This window comes from Sturnira hondurensis, unplaced genomic scaffold (genome assembly GCF_014824575.4).
Source record: "Sturnira hondurensis isolate 20B ecotype Veracruz unplaced genomic scaffold, ASM1482457v3 Scaffold0009664, whole genome shotgun sequence".
Taxonomy (NCBI): domain Eukaryota; kingdom Metazoa; phylum Chordata; class Mammalia; order Chiroptera; family Phyllostomidae; genus Sturnira; species Sturnira hondurensis.
In genome coordinates, this window is record NW_028082295.1 from 12,198 (window position 1) to 34,289 (window position 22,092).

Here is a 22,092-nt window from a genome sequence, read left to right on the forward strand (position 1 = left end):
CCCAAAACCTAACCCTAACCCTAACCCTAGCCTGAGCTCTAGCCCTAGTTCTAACTGTCATCATAACCCTAACCCTAACTTCTACCCTCACCCTAACACTAACACTGAACCTAATTCTAACTCTAACTTTAACCCTAACACTAACCTTCCCCTAACTCTAACCCTAACCCTAGCCTTAGCCCTAACTCTAACCCTAAACTGAACCCTAGCCCTAACTATAACCCTACATTGAACCCTAAATCTAAATCTAATGCTAACACTAACCCTAACTATAAATACTATCCTAACATTAACCTTGACCCTTACTCTAAACCTAACCCTACCCCTAACCCTAACAGTAACCCTCCCCTAACTCTAATTCTACCCCTAACCCTAACTCTAACCCTAGTCCTCACCCTAGTAATACCCCTAAACCGAACCCTAGCCCCAAACCTAACTGTAACATTAACCCTAACCCTAATCCTAACACTAACCTGAACCCGAACCTGAACCCTAACACTTAACCTAACCCTAAGCCTAACCTTAGACCTAGCACTAACCTTAACCCTTATCCTAACCTTAACCCTAATCCTAGTCCTAGCCCCGACTCTAAACCTAAACCTAGACCTAACTCTAACCCTAATTCTAAAACTAGTCCTAACCATAGACTTAGACCTAACCCTAACCTTAAACCTAGCCCTCCCCCTAACCACCATCCTAACCCTACCTCTAAACCAAACCCTAACCCTAACCCTAACATTAACCCTAAACCTAACCCTAACCCTTGCCCTAACATCAACCCTGACCCTAATCCAAATGCTAACCCTAGGCATAGCCCTAAATGTAACCCTAACCCTAAACCTAGCCCTAGCCATATCCCCAGAGCTAAATCTCTCCATAGCCCTACCCCTAATTCTAGCCCTAGCCCTAACACTAAACTTAAACGGAATCCTAGTCCTAAACCTAACCCTTTTTTTACCCTAACCCTAACTCTAATCCTAATTCTAACCTTAACCCTAATCTTAAAACTAGCCCTAGCCTTAACACTAGCCCTAACCTAACTCTAACTTTAATCCTAACCCTAAACCTAACCCTAGCCAAAACTCTCCCCAAACCCTAAACCTAGTCCTACCCGTAGCCCTATTTCTAGCACTATCCCTCGCCCTAGAACTAACCTTAACCTTTGCCCTAAATTTAACCATAGCCCTAATCCTAAACCTAGCTCTAGCCCTAACACAAACTCTAACCCTACCAAAAACATAACTCTAATGCTAGTCTGAAACCAAACTGTAACCCTACCCCTAGCCCTAGAACTAATGCTAACCCTAACCCTAGAGCTAAACCTAACCCTAATACTAAAGCTAACCCTAATCCTAACCCTAGACCTAACCCTAAAAGCTAACACAAACCTTAAAGGTCAGGGTTAGACCTAACCATTACCCTAAACATATCCATAGCCCTAACCCTAATTATAAACTGAAATCTAGCCCTAAACGTAGCCCTAACTTTAACCCTAAACCTAACCCATATCCTAATCCTAATTATAACCCTATCTCTAACCCAACGCCTAGCCCTAACCCTAACCCTAATCCTAACTCTAACCCTAGCCCTATACCAAAACCTAGCCCTAGCCCTAACCCTAACCATAACCATAACACTAACCCTAAACCTAACCTTAACCCTAAACCTAACCATAACACTAACACATACCTTAAACCTAAACATAACCCTAACCCTAGCCCTAGCAGAAACACTAACCTAACCCTAACCGTAGATCTAACCCTAAACCCTAATCCTAGGCCTAACTATTAACTGTAACTCTGACACCTAACCCTAAACATAACCCTAAAACTAGCTAAGCTGTAACCCAAGTTCTGACCACCATACTAACACAAACGCTAAACCTAACCCTAACTCTACCATAGACTAAGAAAAACCCTAACCCTAGCTCTAGCTCTTGCCCTAGCCCCAACCCTACTGCTAACCTAACCCTACTGCTAAACCTAAGCATAACTTTAACCCTAAACCTAACCCTAATCCGAACAATAACCCTAACCTAAATCTAACCCTAAACCTAGCTGTAGCCCTAACCCTCATCCTAATCCTACCCTTAAACCAAACCCTAACCTTAACACTAACACTGAACCTAACCTTAGTCCTAACACTAACCCTTATCCTAATCCTAAACCTAACACTAACCTTGCTTTAGACCTAACCCTAACCCTAAACCTAGCCCCAACCCTAATTCTCATTTTAACCCTACCCTTAAACCAAACCCTAACACTAACACTAACCCTAAACCTAACCCTAAACCTTTCCTTAGCTCTAACTTTAACCCTAACCCTAAAACTAACTCTCACCCAAACACTAACTCTAAACCTAACCAATAACCTAGCCCTAGACCTAGCTGTATCCCTAACCATAATTCTCACCCTAGCCCTAATCCTAACCCTAGCCCTACCCCTAACACTTACCCTAACACCAATATAACACTAACCCTAAACCTAGCCCTCGCTCTAACCCAAAACCTACCCTACCATAAAACCAGACACTACTCTAACACTAATACTAAACCTAAACCTAACCCTAACCCTAACACTAACCCTAACCCTTACCCTAATTCTAAACCTAACACTAACCTTGCCTTAGACCTAACCCAAACCCTAACCCTAACCCAAACCCCAGACCTAACCCTACCCCTACCCGTACCCATAAAACTAACTCTAAAACTAACCCTAACCCTAACCCTAGCCCTAGCCCTATTTTTATTCCTAGCCCTAACTCTCACCCTAGTCCTAACCCCTAACAATAACCCTAACCCTAAACCTAACTCTAACCCTAACCTTAAACTCAGCACAGATTCTAACCCTAACACTAATGCGAACTCTAACCCTAACACTACCCCTAGCCCTAAGGCTAAACCTAACCATAACTCTACCCTATCACTAACCCTAAACCTAATCCTAACCCTAACCTAACCCTTACACTAAAAATAACCCTAACCCTAGACCTAGGCCTAACCCTATTCTTAAACCTTAAACTTGCCCTAGCCCTAGCCTTATCCAGAGCACTAATCCTCGCCTAGCCCTACGCCAAATCCTAGCCCTAACCCTAACCCTAACCCTAACCTTAACCATTACCATAACCATGATCCGAACCCTAAACCTAAACCTAACCTTAATTCTAACAATAACCCTAAACCTGGCCATAGCCTTACCCTAGCTCTAGCCCTATAACTAAACCTAGCTCTAAACCTAAACCTAACCCTACCCAAAATGCTAATCTTAACCTGAAATCTAACCCTAACCGTAAGCATCACCCTAACCCTAAACCTAACTCTAACAATGAATCTAGACCTAGCTCTAACCTTAACCCTAACTCTAACTGTAGACCTAGCCCCAGCCATAACACTAACCCTAAACCTAGCCCTAGACATAGCCCTAACCCTTATTTTAACCATAACACTAGCCAAATTTCTAGCCCTAGCCCTAACACTAACCCGAGGCAAGTGCTAGCCCTAAGCCTAGCCATATACCTAACCCTCACTCAAAACCTAAACCTAGACCTAACTCTAACCCTAGCCCTAGCCCTAACCCTAATTCTAACCATAACCCTAGCTCTAGCCCTAGGTGTAACCCTAACCCTACCCACAGTTCTAACCCTGATTCTAACCCTAACACTAACCCTAACCCTAGCCCTAGCCCTAGCCCTAATTCTAACCATAACTCTTGGCCTAGCCTGAGCCTTAGCCCTAAACCTAACCCTTAACCTAGATAAGCCCTAGAACGAGACCTAATGATAACCATAGCCCTAGCCCTAACCCTAACCCAAATTCTAACCCTAACCCTAGTCCTAACTCTAACCCTATCCCTAAATCTAACACTACCCCTAGACCAAACCCTAACCACAGCACTAGTCCTGACCCTAAGAATAGCCCTAGCCCTAGATTTAACCCTAATCCTAACCCAAACCAAGCTGTAGTCCTAGCTCTTATGATAACCCTAACTCTAGCCCTAACCTAACCCTAAACCTAGCCCTAACCCTAACCCTAATTCTAAATATAACCCAAGCCATAGCCATAGCCCTAAACCTAGCTTTAACCTTAACTCTAACACTAGCCCTAACCCCAATTGTAACCCTAACCATAACCCTGGCCCTAAACCTACTTCTAACACTAACCACATCCATAAACCTAACCCTAACCATAATCCTAACCCTAGTCCTGGCCCTGACCATGACCCTAAGACTTACCCTAACCCTAACCCAATCTACCCCTAACCCTATGCATAGCTATCACCATAACCCAAACCCTAACCCTAACCCTAGCCCTAGCCTTAGCCTTAGCCCTAGTTCCAGCCATTGGCCTAGCCCTAGCCCTAGCTTTAACACTAACCCTAATACTAGCCCTAACCGTAATTCTAACCCTAACCCTAACCCTAACCCTAGCCCTAACCCTACTTCTAACAGAAACTACATCTATAACCCTAACCCTAACCGTAACCTTAACCCTAGCCCTGATTCTTATCCTGACCCTAAACCTTACCCTAACCCATATTCTACCCCTAACCATAACTGTAACCCTAGCCTTAATCCTAGCCCTAACCTGAACCCTAACACTAATCCTAACCCTAGCCTTAATCTTAACCCTAACACTAACCCTACCCCAATCCTAAATCTAACCCTAACACATATTCTGAACCCGAACCTCAACCTGAACCTACCACAAACTCAAACCCTAACCCTAATGCATAAAACTCACTCTAATTGTAGCCCTAGACCTAACTGTACCCTAACCCTAACCATAACATAAAACCTAGGTCTCACCATAACCTTTACCCTACCCAACATTCTAACCCTAACACTAATCCTAAAACTAACCCTAAGCCTCACCATTTCACGAACCCTAACACTAACTGTAACCTTGAATCTCGACCTAGCCCTAACCATTACCCTGATCCTAACCCTAAACCAAACCCTAACTCTAACCCTAATCCTATCATTAACCCTAACCCTAGACCTAGCCCTACCCATAAACCTAACACAAACAATAACTTTACACCTAACCCAAGCCTATCCATACCCCTAACCCTAACCCAAACCCTAACATTAAAACTAACACTAACCCTAATACTAGCCCTAACCCTGACAGAGCCCTGGTCCTAGCACTAACTCTGACCCTAACCCTATTCCTAGCCCTAAGTCAAAACCTAACCCTAGCCCTAGCCCTAGCCCTAACCATAATTCTGACCCTAACCCTAAACCTAATCCCACCCTTACCCTAACCCTGACCCTACCCTAAATTCGAACCGGAACCCTAAATCTGACAGTAACCCTAAGCCTCACCCTAACTATAACCCTAACTGTAACAATCTATATCTAGCTCTAACCTTAATCCTAACCCTAACCATAGCCCTAACCCTAGCCCTAGTCCTTACCCTAGACCTAACGCTAACACTAAACCTAGCCCTAGCCTTGACCCTGACACAAAACCTAACCTACACCATTATCCTATGCCCAGCCTAGCCCTAGCCCTAGCCCTAACCATAACCATAGCCATAACTGTAGGGTTAGCATAGGGTTAGCATAACCCTAACCCTAACCTTAACACTAGTCCTAGCCTTAGACCTACCTCTAGCTATAGTCCTAGACCTAAACATAACCCTAACTGTAACTCTAACCCTACTTCTAGCCCAAACCTTAACCCTTTGCCTAAGACTCACCCTAACCCTAACCCTCACCCTATACAAATTCAAACACTAACCCTAGTCCTTATCCTAATCCTAAAGGCAAGCCTCACGCTAACCCTAACCATAACCAAAACCCTGATTCTAGGCTTAGCCCTAACCCTAACACTAACCCTATTCCTTACCCTAAGCCTACACATAGCCTTACTCATAACCCTAACCCAAACACTAACCTCAACCCTAAACCTAGCCCTAGCCCTTGTCCCAGCAAAAAACCTAAACCTTAACCTAGCCATAGCCCTAACCCAAACCCTAAACCCAGCCCTAATACTAGCCCTAGCTCTAACCCTAAACATATCCCTTCCCCTAACTATAACCCTAACCCTAACCATAGGTGTAGCCTTAGCCCTAGCTCTTGCTCTAGCCCTTGCTCTAGCCCTAGCCCTAGCCCTAACCCTAACACTCAACTTAACCCTAATCCTAACCCTAAGCCTACAGCTCACCCTAACCCTAACCCTAACATTAACTATAACCCTGAATCTAGACCTAGACCTATCTCTAACCCTAACTTAAACCTAACCATAGACCTAATTCTTATCCTAACTGTAGCCCTAGCACTAACCCTGACCCAATCCTAACCCTACCCTAGCATTAAACCTAACCCTAACTCCAGCTGTAGCCCTAAATCTAATCCTAACTCTAACCCTACTATAAACCAAACCCAGCCCTAACACTTAGCCTGACCCTGAACCTCATCCTGAACCTACCCGTAACTCAAACAGTAACCCTAGTGCTAATACTATTCCTAACCCTAAAACTCATTCCAGTTGTAGCCATAGACCAAACTGTAGCCCTAACCCTAACCATAACCAAAAGCCTAGGTCTCACCCTAACCATTGCCCTACCCCACACTCTAATCCTAACACTAAACTTAAAACTAACACTAAGCTCACCTTACCCTAACAATAACTGTAACCCTGAATCAAGACCTAGCCCTAACCCTTACCCTGAACCTAACCCTAACACTCAACTTAACCCTAATCCTAACCCTAGACATCGCCCCAGCCCTACCCATAAACCTAACTAACTGTAAGCCCTACCCCAAACCCTAGGCTGAACCTTAACTCTAAAACTAACCCTAAACCTAACACTAGCCCTAACCCTACAGGATCCCTAGCCCTATGCCTAACTCAGACCCAAAACCTATTCCTAGACCTAATCCTAAACCTAACCCTAGCCATAGCCCTAACCCCGACTCTATTCCTAAACCTAACCCTAACTTTAGCCATAGCCCTAACCCTAACCTTAGCCCTAGCCCTGACCCTAACCCTAACCCTAAACTTATTCCTAACTCTAACCTTAACCTCAACCTAGCCTTAGCTCTACCATTAACCCTAGCCCTAACCCTAATGCTATACCTATCCCTAACCCTAACCCTAACCAAGTCCTAGTTCTAACACTAACCCTAATTGCAACCCGAGCCCTAACCCTAATTCTAACCCTAACCCTAATCCTAATCTTGACCTTAGCCCAAACCATACCACAACAATAGACCTAACCCAAACCCTAACCCTAACCCTACCCCAAATTCTAACCCTAGCCCAAAATCTAACCCTAACCCTAATTTCAACAATGAATTTAGACATAGCCCTAACCCTAACCTTAGCCCTTACCCTTCAACTGAACCTACCCCTAAACCAAAACCTAACCCTAACCATAGCTCTAGCCCCAGCTAAAACCCTAAACCTAACCGTAGTCTAGCCTCACTCCTTACCCCCACCCTAAACCTGACCATAACCCTAATCTTAACCATAGCCTTAACCCTAACCCTAACTCTAGCCATAGCCCTAATCCTAAACCTAACCCTAAGCCTCACCCTAAAACTAACCCTAACATTGACCTTAATCCTGAATCTAGACCTAGCCCTAACCGTTACCCTGAAACTAACCCTAAACCAAACCTTAACCATAACCCTATCCCTAACCCTAACCATAACCCTAAACCTAACCTTAACCCTAATCCTGGTGGTGGCCCGGACACTAATCAGAAACCTAACCATAATCCTAACCCAAATTCTAGCCCTAACCCTAATGCTAGCCCTAACCGTAGTTCTAACTCTAACCCTCAACTTAATCCTAATCCTAACCCTAACCCTAACCCTATCCCTAACCCTAACTCTAGCCCTAAGCCTCACCCTCACCCTAACCCTACCCCAAATTGTAACCCTAACCCTAATCGTAACCCTAAGCCTCACCCTATCCTTAACCCTAACATTAAAGGTAACCCTGAATCTAAACCTAGACCTAACCCTTATCCTAAACATAACCCTAACCTACAATTAAACCTAGACCTAATTCTATCCCTAGTCCTAGCCATAGCCCTAACCCTGACCCTAAACCTAAACCTAGCCCTTACCCTAGGCCTAACCCTAGCCCTAGCCCTAACCATAACCATAACCATAACCATAACCATAACCATAACCATACCATAAGAATAAGCATAACCCTAACCCTAACCCCAACCTTACCTCTAGCCCTAGACTTAAACTTACCTCTAGCCATAGCCCTAGACCTAACCCTAACCCTAATGCTACTTCTAGCTCAAATCTTAACTGTAAGCCTAAACCTCACCCTCATCCTAACCCCAATTGTACCCCTAACCCTAATCCTAACCCTAAACCTAGCCCTAAGTCTCGCCCTAACCCTATCCCAAATTGTAACCCTAACCCTAAGCCTAAGTCTCACCCTAACCTTAACCCTAACACTAATGGTAAACTTGAATCTAAACCTAGCGCTAACCCTGACCCTATCCCTAACCCTACCCTAGCTTTAACCCTAACCCTAATTCTAGCCGTAGCCCTCACCCTAACTCTAACTCTAACCCTACCCTAAAACTAAACCTAACCCTAACACTTATCCTGACCCTGAACCTCACCATGAACCTACCCCTAACTCAAACCCTAATCTTTATGCTAATACTATCCCTAACCCCAAAACTTATTTCAATTGTAGCCTTAGACCAAACTGCAGCCCTAACATTAACCATAACCCGAAAACTAGGTCTCACCCGAACCCTTACCCTACCCCACATTCTAACCCTAACACTAATCCTAACACTAACCCTAAGGCTCACAATTATCCTAACCCTAAAAGTAACTGTAACCCTGAATCTAGTCCTATCCCTAACCCTAACCATAACTCTGGCCCTAAACCTTACCCTGAACCTACCCCTAAACCAAAACCTAAACCTAATCCTAACCCTAACCCTCATCCTAACCCTGGTGCTGGCCTTGCCCTAACCACAAAGCTAATAATAACCCTAATCCTAATTCTAGACCTAAGCCTAGCCCTAGCCCTAACTATGATTCTAACCTTAACACTGACCCTAATACTACCCCTAAACCTAAACCTAACCTTAGCCCTAGCCTTAGCCCTAGCTCTAGCCATAGCCCCAGCTCTAGCCCTAACCCTGACCCTAACCCCAAACCTAACCTTAACCCTATTCCTAACCCTAGCCCTAGCCCTACACATAACCCTATCCCTTAAACTAACCCTAAACTCAACCCTAACCGTAACCTTAGCCCTAGCCTTAGCACAAACCCTAAAATGAACCCTAACCTTAACCCTAGCCCTAACCTTAGCCCTAACCTTAACACAAGCCCTAGCACTAGCACTAACCGTAACCTTAGCTAAATCCTGGCCCTAGCCCTAAACCTAACACTAATTCTAAAGATAACTGTAGCCCTAGCCCTAGCCTTACCCCAGACCCTAATCTTAGCCCTAGCCCTGACCCTGACCTTAAACTTAACCCAATTTGTAACTCTAAACTTAGTCTTAACTGTAACCCTAAACCTAACCCTAGCTCTGTCCCTAACCCTCACCCTAGCTCTAACCCCAACACTAGCCCTAGCCCTAGCTTTCACCCTAACCCTAGCCCTGGCCCTATGCCTAACCCTAATTTTAACCATGAGGCTACCACTAGCCCTGCCCTAGCTCTAATCCTAACCCGAACCATACCCCTAACCTTAACCCTAACACTAACCATAACCCTAACCCTAGCCCAAGCCCTAGCCCCAGCCTTATCCCTAGGCTTAAACCTGACCCTAACCCTTATCCTTGCCCTAGCCCTAAAAATAACCCTAGCCCTAGCCCTAACCCTAACGCTAGTCCTAAAAATAACCCCAAACCTTAGCCTAGCACTAGCTCAAACCTTAACCCTAACCCTAGCCCTAACCCTAACCAAATCCCTAATCCTTACCCAATCCCTGGCCTGACCCTGACCCTAAACCTTATCCTAAAACCAATCCTAATTCTACCCCTAAATCTTGACCTAACCCTATTTGTAACAATAACCATAAACCTAACCCTAGCCCTAGTTCAAACTCTAACCCTAACCTAACCTAGCCCTAACACTAACGCTAGCCCTAGCCCTAATTCTAACCCTAACTCAAGCCAAGCCCTAGCCCTAGCTCTAATTGTAACCCTAACCCTAGCCCTAAAAATAACACTAAACCTAGCCTTAACCCTAAACCTCGCCCTACCCTTAACCCTAACTCTAGCGGTGATCCTAACACTCGACCTAGCCCTAACCCTAATCCTAACCCTAACCCTGGCCAATACTTAGACCTATCCGTAATGATAAACCTAGCCCTTACCCCAACCCTAATGCTAATTTGAACTATAAACCTAGCCCTAGCTCTCATCATGACCCTAAAACTAACATTAACCACAACCCTAGTCCTAATTCTAACCGTAAAACTAACCTTAGCCCTAGCCCTAACCATAACCCCAAATCAGCCCTAAACCTTCCTCTAGCACTAACCCTAACCCTAATTCTAACCATAACCCAGGATGTAGCCCTAGCCCTAACAAAACCTACCCCTAGCCCTAGCTTTACCAAAAATCCTAACCCTAGAACTAACCATAACTCTATTCCTAGCCCTAACCCTAACCTTAACCCTAACCCTACCCCATATTCTAACCCTAAACCTAAATCTAACCCTAACCTAATCCTCACCCTAACCCTAACCCTAACTGTAACAATGAATCTAACCTAGCTCTAACACTAATCCTATCGCTAATCAGAGCCCTAGCCCCAGCCATAACCCTAAAACTAACCCTAGCCCTAGCCCTTGCCATGACCCTAACCCTGAACCAAATTCTAACCCTAACCCTAATGCTGACCCAAAATCTAAAGCAAAACCTAAACCTAAACCTAACCCTTGCCCTGTACCTAACACTAACCCTAGCCCTAAACCCAGACTTTACCCCAACCCTACCCGAGCCCTAGCCCTGGCCTGAACGATATCCCTAATCAAAGCCCTAGCCCGAACCCAAACCCGAACCCTAACCTCAAACTTTGTCCTAACCCTAACCCTAGTCCGAGACTTGACCCGAACCCTAACCCTAATTCTAAGTATAAGCCTAATCATAGCCCTTTCCTTAGCACTAACCTTACTCCTAACACTAGTCCTAGCCCTGACCCTGACCCCAAACCTAACCCTAAACCTAACCGTAGCCCTAAAACTACCCTAACCCTAACCCTAACCCTAACCTTAGCTCTAGCCTTACACCTATCTCTAGCCATAGCCCTTGCCCTAAGCCAAAACCTCACCTTGAACCTAACCCTAGCCCTAGTTCTAACCCTAACCCTAGCCATAAGCCTCACCCTAACCTTAACCCTAACCTTAACCATAACCCTGAATATAGACCAATGTTCCATCCCGCGGAACAGTCAACTGGGGTCCCGAGTCTACCTGAAACGGATGAATAGGGATGGGAACAAGAGGAGCGAAGAAAGGCAGCAAGACAAAGGATTCTGATCAAGTTGCAAATTTTATTTTAGGCGGGGCTGTTATATAGGGGGCAGGGGAAAAGGGGAGGTGGTCCTGATAGGTTGTCCTGTGCATGCTCACTGCATGCTCTTGGCGATGGTTGGTGGGTGGGCGCGTGATCAGCATCTTGATTGGTAGGTAGTACTCGTGATCAAGGGATGCCCACAGGGGTGGGGGCTACCTGGCTCGGCTGCCTCAGCCAAGCCCTCCTGGTGCTATCTTCTTGAAAAGATTGCATCCGCCGTCTTTAGGCCCCAACAGACCAAGTCCTAACCCTAAACCTAAACATAATCATAAGCCCAATCTAAACCTAAACCTAGACCTAATTCTAACCCTAGCTGTAGCTCTAATTCTGACTCTGACCCTAACTCTAACTCTAACCCTACCCTAAACCTAAACCTAACCTTAACACTTATCCTGACCCTGAACCTCACCCTGAACTTACCCATAACTGAAACCCTAACTCTAATGCTAATACTATCCCTAACCCTAAAACTCACTCTAATTGTAGCCCTAGACCAAACTGTAACCCTAACTCTAATCATAACCCAAAACCTAGGTCCCAACCTAATCGTTACCTCACCCCACATTCTAACCCTAACACTAAACCTAAAACTAACCCTAAGCCTCACCTTGTGGGGGTGACTTCTCTTGAGAGTCCTCCCAGTTTCCACAGACCAAAGTGAATAATGACCGAGACATAACGGATCTGCTTGGGGAGGAGAAGTGAGCTGTGACCAGTTTCTCAGGGGAGACAAAGGCCAGCAGCAGCCAGTTTCTCTGAGGAGAAAAAGGCCTTGAGCCCCCATCTCCAGGGCCTTTTATTGGTTTCTAATACACAAGAATACAGGGTGGCAAGGACCAAACAGTAGATAACATTTCAAAGAAATCTGAGGGCTTAGTCTGAGTCAGAGTCTGTCAGGAAGAGAGTTGTAGAAACTTAGGGAGACATGCTCATTTCTTCTCAGACCCTTATCATACAAATGAAAGGACTCTTAGCAGAGTAGATTTCACAGGTTTATCAATAAGTCTTTGTGATGCCAGAGTTTTCCCCAGGACACATTCTAGCAAGGCAAGGAGCTGCACCTCTCCCCAACAGGTATTCAGGCTTGAGGGGATTAGAGCCAGGAAGTGCTTCTCCCAGAGAACATGGGAACTCAGGCTTTGACAAAGCCAGGGGGGCAAGAGTCCATTGTTCTTTGTTGCACCCCCCCCCCCCGAGTCCTTCCATGAAGGCCTCCCAAGTGATTTAGTCTGGCTTAGGTTGCCCCTCACTGTGAGGGGTCTTACTCATCATTGACTTCCGACCAAGCTTTGGGGGAAGGGAGAGGGTACTGAGGCAACATTTGCTATCAGAGACAAAGCTTTGTCTCCCACAGCTGGCACTCCAACGGTCGTCCCTTGCCCTTAGCCAGAAAGAATTGAGATGCAATCCCTAAAACCAGGTAGAGCAGTCTACAACATCACCTTACCCTAACCCTAAAAGTAACTGTAACGCTGAATCTAGACCTAGCCCTAACCCCTACCCTGACCCTAACCCCAAACCAAACCCGAAGCCTAACCCTAACCCTAGACATAGCCCCAGCCCTACCCATAAACCTAACCAAAACATGAAACTTCCACCTAACCCTAAGCCTATCCCTAGCTGTACCCCTAACCCTAGGCTAAACCCTAACTCTAAAACTAACCCAAACCCTAACCCTAGCCCTAACCTTATGGGATGCCTAGCCCTAGCCATAACTCTGACCCAAACCCTATTCCCTAGACCTAATCCAAATATGAACCCTAGCCCTATCCCTAACCCTAACCCTAATCCTAAACCTAGCTCTAACACTAACCCTAGCCATAGTCCTAACCCTAACCTTAACCCTAACCCTAGCCATGACCCTGAATCTAAACCTAACCCTAATTCTAAATCTAGCCCTAACCCTAGCCCTAGTCCTAACCCTAACCCTAGCCAAGCCCTAGTTATAACACTAACCTGAGCCCTAACCCTAAATCTAACCCTAACTCTAATCCTAATCATAGCCTTAGCCAAAATCCTACCACAACCATAAACCTAAACCTCACCCTAGCCTTACCCCAAATTTTAACCTTATCCCAAAATCTAAACCTAACCCTAACTCTAGCAATTAATTTAGAGGTAGCCTTAACCCTAATCCTAGCCCTAACCCTTAAACTGAATTTACCCCTAAACCAAAACCTAATCCTAACCCTAGACCTATCCCTAACCATAGCCCTATCCCCAGCCAAAACCCTAGATCTAACCCTAGCCCTAATCCTATCCCAAACTCTAACCCTAACCCTGACCCTAACCCTAATCCTAACTGTAGCCTTAACCCTAACCCTAACTCTAGCCAAAGCCCTAATCCTAACAGTAACCCTAAGCCTCACTCTAACACTAACCCTAACATTAACCATAACCCTGAATCTAGCCCTAGCCCTAGCCCTAACCCTACCCCAAACCCTGACCTTGACCCTAACCCTAATCCTAACAGTAATCCTAAGCCTCGCCCTAATGCTAACTATAACATTAACCATAACCCTGAATCTAGCACTAGCCCTAGTCCTAACCCTAGCCCTAGCCCTGAGCTTGACCCTAAACTTACCACAACCCTAACCCTATTTGTAACAATGACCATAAATTTAACCCTAGCCCTAGTTCAAATCCTAACCCTAACTTAGCCCTAACCCTGATGCTAGTCCTAATTCTAACCGTAAGCCAAGTCCTAGCCCTAGCCCTAGCTCTAATTATAACCCCAACCCTAACCCTAAATCTAACACTAAACCTAGCCCTAGCCCTAAACCTTGCCTTACCCTTAACCCTAACCGTAGCAGTAACCCTAACTCTAGACGTACCCCTAGCCCTAATCCTGATGCTAACCCTTGCCAAGCCCTAGAACTATCCTTAAAGATAATCCTAGCCCTAGCCCTAAACTTAAGCTTAACCCTAACCATGACACTGACCCTAAACCTAACTTTAACACTAAACCTAGTTTTAACACTAACCCTAACCCTAGCCCTAGCCCTCACCCTAATGTTAGCCCTGCCCTAGCACTAAGCCTATATCAAGCCAAGCTCTAGTCCTAGTCCTAATGATAACCCTAACCCTAATCCTAGCCCTAACTCTAGCCTTTCCCTAACCCTAACCATAACACTAGCCCTAACAAAATTCTAACCCTAACTCTAACATTAGCTGTAACCCTACTTCTATACCTAACCACATCCATAACCCTGACCCTAACCGCAACCCTAACCCTCGATCTGGCCCTTACACTGACCTTAAATCTTACCCTAACACTAACCTTAATTCTAGCTCTAACCCTAACCCTACCCCTAACCTTCAACCAAACACTAACCCTAGCCCAATCCCTAATTCAAACCCTTACCCTAACTCTAATCCTAGCCCTAACCATAACCATAACCCTAACCCTAACCCTAACCCTAAACCTAACCTTAACCATTACCATAAACCAAACTGTAACCCTAATCTTAACCCTAAGGATAACCCTAAACCTGGCCATAGCCTTAGCCCTAGCCCTAGAACTAAATCTAGCCCTAACCCTAATCCTAACCCTACTCAAATGCTAAACTTAAACCGAAATCTAACCCTAACTGTAAGTATCACCCTAACCCTAAATCTAGCTCTAACAATAAATCTAGACCTAGCTCTAACATTAACCCTAACCCTAACTGTAGTCCTAGCCCCAGCCATAACACTAACCCTAAACCTAGTCCTAGCCCTAGCCCTAACCCTAACCTTAATTTTAACCATAACCCTAGCCAAATCCCTAGCCCTAGCCCTAACCCTAACACTAACCCTAGCCAAGCACTAGCCCTAATATAACCCTAAGCCTAGCCCTAAACATAACCCTTACTCAAAACCTAAACCTAGACCTAACTCTAAACCTAGCCCTAGCCCTAACCCTAATTCTAACCCTAACCCAAGCCCTAGTCTTAACTCTAACCCTAACCATAGCCATAACTCTAACCCTAACCCTAGCCCTTATCCTAACCCCAATTCTAACCCTAACCCTAAATCTAACCATAACCCTAGCCCTAGCCTTAGCCCTAATCCTAATTCTAATCATAACCCTTGGCCTAGCCTCAGCCCTAAACCTAACCCTTAACCTAGCCAAGCCCTAGAACTAGACCTAATGATAACCGTAGCCATAGCCCTAACCCAAATTCTAACCCTAACTCTAGTCCTAACTCTATCCCTATCCCTAAACCTAACCATACCCCTAGAATGAACCCTAACCACAACACTAGCCCTAACCCTAAGGCTAGCCCTAGCCCTAGGTTTAACCCTAACTCTAACCCAAGCTAAGCTGTAGTCCTAGCCCTTATGATAACCCTTACCCTAGCCCTAACCCTAACTCTAATTATAAATATAACCCTAGCCATAGCCCTCACCCTAAACCTAGCTTTAACCCTACCCCTAGTACTAGCCCTAAACCCAATTTTAACACTAACCATAACCCTACTTCTAACACTGACCACATCAATAACCCTAATGCCAACCGTAACCCTAACCATAGTCCTGGCCCTGACCCTGACCCTAAACCTTACCCTAACCCTAACCCAATCTACCCCTAACCCTACCGTAGCTGTAACCCTAACCCTAACCCTAGCCTTAGCCTTAGTTCCTGCCATTGCCCAAGCCCCTAGCCCTAACCCTGGAACTAACCCTAAACCTAAACCTAATCCTAACCCTACCCCTATCCCTAGCCCTAGCCTTAGACCTAGCTCTAGCCATTGCCCTAGCCCTAACCCTAAACCTAACTCTAACCCTGAGCCTAACCTTAAACCAAACCCTTACCCTAACCCTAACCCTGTTTCTAACTATAATCTTAGCCCTAGCTGTACCCTAAACCCTAACCCTAAACCTAATCCTACCCCTACCCCTACCCCTAGCCCTAGCCTTAGTCCTAGTCCTAACCCTTACCCTAATCCTAAACCTAACCCTAGCCCTAACCTTACCCTGGAGCCTAAACCTAAAACAAACTCTAACCCTAACACTAGCACTAATTCTAACCATAACCATAACCCTAGCCCTAGCCATAACCCTGACCCTAAACTTAACCGTCACCATAACTCTAACCCTACTTCTAGCCCAAACCTTAAACCTAGGCCTAAGCCACACCCTAACCTGCACCCTACACAAATTCTAACCCTAAACCTAATCTTTACCCTAACCCTAATGCTAAGCCTCAACCTAACCCTAACCCTAAGCGAACCCGTGAATCTAGACCTAGCCCAAACCCTAATCTTAACCCTATTTCTTACCCTAAGTCTAGACATAGCCCTACCCATAACACTAACCCAAACACTAACCCTAAACCTAGCCCTAGTCCTAGACCCAGCCAAAAACCTAAACCTAAGCCTACCCCCAGCCATAGCCCTAACCCTAACCATAATTCTAACCCTAACCCTAATTCTAACTCTAAACCTAAACCCAGCCTTAGCCCTAGCCCTAGCACTAGCCCTAGCCCTAGCCCTAGCCCAAAACCTAACCCTCAACCTAAACCTAATATTAACCCTAGCCCTAACCCTAACTCTAGCCCTAGCCCTAGCCCTAAGCCTCACCCTCACCCTAACTGTACCCCCAATTCTAACTCTAATCTCAAACCTAACCATAAGCCTAAGCCTCACCCTAACCTTAAACCTAACATTAACCCTTAATCTAGACCTAGCCCTAACCCTAACACTACCCAAAAACTTAACTAAAACACTAACCTTACACCTAACCCCTAGCCCTACCCCTAACTCTAGGCCTAACTCTAACACTGACCCTAACCCTAACCCTAACCCTAGCATTAACCCTAACCCTAACTTGATCCATAGCCCTAACCCTGACCCTAACTCTAACCCTAATCCTAACCCTAACACTAACCCCAGCCCTAATCCAAAACCTAGCCCTAGCCCTAACTCTAACCCTAGCCAAGCCTTAGCTGTATCCCTAGCCCTAGCCTTAATCTTCCCCATAACCCTAGCCATAGCCCTGACCCTGACTCAAAACCTAACCCTAACCGTAGCCCTAACTCTATCCCTAACACTAGCCCTAAACCTAATGCTAGCCCTAGTCATAGCCCTAAACCTAACCCTAGCTGAGCCCTAGTTCTAACACTAGCCCTAACCATAACCCTAGACCTAATCCTAATTCTAACCCCAACCCTAATTCTAGCTCTAGCCCTAAAACTAACCACAACCCTAACCCTAACCATAACACTACCCCAAATTCTAATCCTACCCCTAAATCTAACCCTAATTCTAACTGTGAAAATGAATCTAGACCTAGCTCTAAATCTAATCCAAAACTTAACTGTAGCCTAAACCCCAGCGACAACCCTAACCCTAACTGTAGCCCTAACCCTAAACCTAACCCTAGCCAAGCCCAAGTCCTAGCCCAAATGATATCCCCAGCCCTAACCCTAACCCTAAATCTTGTCCTAACACTAACCCTAGTGCTAACTCTAACCCTAATTCTAAACATAACACTAGCTATACCCTGGCCCTAGCACTAACCCCAAATTTAAACCTGACCCTAACCCTGACCCTAAACCTAACTCTAATCCTAAATCTTGCCCTAACACTAGCCCTAGCCCTAACCATAACCCAAACCCTAACTCTAATCCTAACTTTAACCGTAACTTTGAATCTAGACATAGCCCTAACCCTAGCCTTAAACCTTACCCTGAACCTACCTCTAAACCAAAACCTTACCCTAACCCTATCCCTAATCCTAACCCGAACCCTAACCCTAACCCTAATCCTAACCCGTATCCTAATCCAAACCCAAACCCTGATGCTGGCCCTGCCCTAACTGTAAAACTAATCATAACCCTAATCCTAATTATGGCCCTAACACTAGCCCTAGCCCTAATTGTGATTCTAACCTTTACACTAACCCTAATCCTATCTCTAACCCTAGCCCTAACCCTAAATCTAGCCCTAGTCCTGGCCCCGACCATGACCCTAAACCTAACCCTAGCCTTCAAAATGACTCTAAGCCTATCTCTAACCCTAACCCTAGCCCTAACCCTGGCCTTAACCCTAGCTCTAGCCCTAGCCCTAGCCCTAGCCCTAGCCGTAACCCTCACCCTCACCCTAACACTAGCCCTAGCCCTAACCCTACCCTTAGCCCTAAGCATCACTCTAACCCTAACCCTATCCCAAATTCTAACCCTAACCCTAGCCCTAACTGTGATTCTAACCTTAACACTAACCCTAATCCTACCTTTAACCCTAACCCTAGCCCTAGCTCTAGCCAGAGCCCTAGCTCTAGCTCTAACCCTGACCCTCACCCAAAACTTAACCCTAGCCCTAATTGTAACCCTGACCCTAACCCTAACCTTAACCCTATTAACCTTATTTCTAGACCTAGCCCTAGCCCTACCCATAACCCTATCACTTACACTAATCCTAAGACTAACCCTAACAGTAGCCCTAGGCCTAGTCTTAGCCCAAACACTAACCCTTAAATAAACCTTAACTCTAACCCTAACCTTAGGCCTAACCCTAACCTTAACCCTAACCCTAACCCTAGCTAAGCCCTAGCACTATCCCTAATGATAACCATAGCCCTAGCCCTAGCCCTAAATCTAACAATAATTCTAAAGATAACCCTAGTGCTAGCCCTAACTCTAGCCCTGGCCTTAGCCCTAGCTCTAACCCTAGCCCTAACTTTAGCCAAGTCCAGCCCTAGCCTGAGCGATATTCCAAACCCAAGCCCTAATCATAACCCTAACTCTAAACCTTGCCCTAAACCTAACACTAGACATAGCCCTAACCCTAAACATAACCCTAATTCGTATCATAACCCTAGCCCTTGGTCTGGCCCTAGCCCTATCCCTAACTGTTGTAGACCACTCTGCCTGGCTTTAGGAATTGTATCTCTACCCCTTGTAGCTAAGGGTAAGGAATGACCTTTGAAATGCAAGCCACAGAAGACAAAGCTTGTGTCTGGTAGCAAACATTGCCTCAGTTTCCTCTCCTGCCCCCAAAGCTTGGTCGGAAGTCAGTGATGGGTAAGACCCCTCACAGTGGGGGACAACCTAAGCCAGACTCCATCACTTGGGAGGCCTTCATCAAAGTACTCGGGTGGGCGCTGCAACAAAGAGGGAGCAATGGACTCTCACTTTACCGGCTTTGACATAGCCTGAGTCTCCATGTTCTCTGGGCAAAGAGCTTTCTGGCTCTAATCCTTTTAAGCCTGAACACCTGTTGTGGAGAGGCGCAGGTCCTTGCCTTGCTAGAGCGTGTCCTGGGGAAAAATCTGGCATCACAGAGACTTCCTGATAAACCTGTGAAGTCTGCTCTGCTAAGAGTGTTTTCATTCATATGTTAACGGTTCGAGCAGGACACCCTAAAACTCTGTTCCTGACAGACTCTGACTCATACTAAGCCCTCAGATTTCTTTGAAATGTTGCCTACTGTTTGATCCTTGCTGACATATATTCCTGTGTATTAGAACCCAATAAAAAAACATGGATGAGGTGGCTTGGGGCCTTTTTCTCCTCAGAGAAAATGACCACAACTGGCCTTTCTCCACTGAGACACTGGCCACTGCTCATGGCCTTTTCCCCTAGGAAAATGGCCACTTCTCCTCTCTAAGCAGATCACAATATGCCTCAGTCATATTTACTCTCATCCAAGGCACACAAGGAGGACTTGCGAGAAAAGTCCCACCCCCATACCTAACACTAACGCTAGCCTCAGTCCTGACCCTGACCCTAAACCTAATTTTAACCCAAGCCCCAAGCCTAGCCCTAGCCCTAACCCTACCCCAAATTCTAACCTTAAAACTAAATCTATCCCAAACTCTAAGCCTCACTGCAACCCTAACCATCACTGAAACAATGAATCTAGACCTAGCTGTAACCCTCATACCAAAACAAACCATAGCCCTAACCCTAACTCTAACCATATCCATAACCCTAACCCAATACTAAAAATAACCCTAGCCCTAGACCTTACCCTAGACCTAACCCTAACACTAACCCAAACCCTAACCCTAGACTTAGCCCTAGCCCAAAACCTAACCCTAAACCTAACACTAACCCTACTGTTAATCCTAACCTTAGCCCTAGCTATAGCCCTAGCCCTTGTCCTAGCCCTAACCTTAACCCTACCCTAGAAGTAACCCTAACCCCGATCCTAAACCTAACCCTAACCCTAGTTTTAGCCCTAGCCCAAACCCTTATCCTAACCATAACTATAACCATAATCCTAACCTAAGCCAAACCCTAACTCTAGCCCTAACCATAGCCCTAGCCCCAACCTGCACCCTTACCCTAATTCTACCCCAAATTCTAACCCTAACCCTAATCCTTACCCTAACCCTAAGCCTTGCCCTAACCCTAACCATAACCCTAGATGTAATGCTAATCTAGAACTACGCCTAACTCTAAACCTAGCCCTACTTATAACCTGACCCTAACCCTAACCCTAAACAAAACCCTAACACTAACCCAAACTCTATCCCTACCCTAACCCTAGCCCAGGCTCTAGCCCTAACCCTAGCCCTAAGCCACACCCTTACCCTAATCATATCCAGAATTCTAACCCTAACCCTAATCTTTACCCTAAACCTAAGCCTCGTCATCACCCTAACCATAATCCTAAATGTAATGCTAATCTAAACATACCTCTAACCCTAACCCTAGCCCTAACTTTTACCCTGACCATAACCATAACCCTAAGCAAAACCCTAACACTAACCCAAACTCTATCCCTAACCCTAGCCCTAGCCCTAACCCTAGCAGTAGCCCCAGCCCCAGCCCTAGCCCTAACCCTATTCTTAACCCTAAATCTAGCCCTACCCTAACCCTAACCCTAGCCCTAAGCCTCACCATAATCCTAACCCTACCTCAAAGTTTAACCCTAAAACTAATCCTTAATCTAACCCTAAACCTCACCCTAACCCTAAACCTAGTCCTAGCTGCAATGCTAATCCTAACCCTAAGGCTAACTCTAACCCTAACTCTACCCTGAATTCTAACCCTAACCCTAAACCTTACCCCAAACTTAAGCCTCATCCTAACCTTAACCACACCCTAACTGTAACCCAGAATCTAGACCTTCACCTAACATTAAACCTAGCCCTTACTTTTACCCTGACACTAAAACTAAACCAAAACCTAACCTTAAACCTAAACCGGCCCCTAACCCCAAACCTAGACCTAGCCCTACCCATTACTCTAACCCTAACACTAACCCCAACTATAAGCCTAACCCAAACTCTTGTGCCAGCCCTAGACTAAATCCTAACCCTAAAACTAACGCTAAAACTAGCCCTAGATGTAGACCCTGCTCTAGCCATAGCCCTAGAACTAGCCCTAACCCTGACCATAACCCTAAACCTAACCCGAGCCCTAACCCTAAACCTGGCCCTAACCCTAAACAAAACCCTATTCCTAAATTTAAACCTAGCCCTACACCTAGCCCTACCCATAACCCTAACCCTAAGAAGAAACCTAATTCTAACCATAATTCTAGCCCTACATCTAACCTAGTCCAAACCTTAATAATAAAATTAACCCTAACCATAGCCCTAAACCTAACCCAAGCCTCAGCCCCAGCCATGGCCCTAAC

At 45.6% G+C, this 22,092-nt stretch overlaps 1 long non-coding RNA gene across 1 annotated transcript; it reads right to left on the reverse strand.

Annotated features, from left to right (window-relative positions):
- Positions 1-13,858: 13,858 nt before the first annotated feature.
- On the reverse strand, positions 13,859-21,726 carry LOC118994631 (uncharacterized). The gene is made up of 3 exons (XR_005068108.1): positions 21,716-21,726; positions 20,733-20,748; positions 13,859-13,891 (listed from the first exon to the last, which is right to left on the reverse strand). It is a non-coding gene; the product is annotated as an uncharacterized LOC118994631 (long non-coding RNA).
- Between the last annotated feature and the right edge of the window lie 366 nt (positions 21,727-22,092).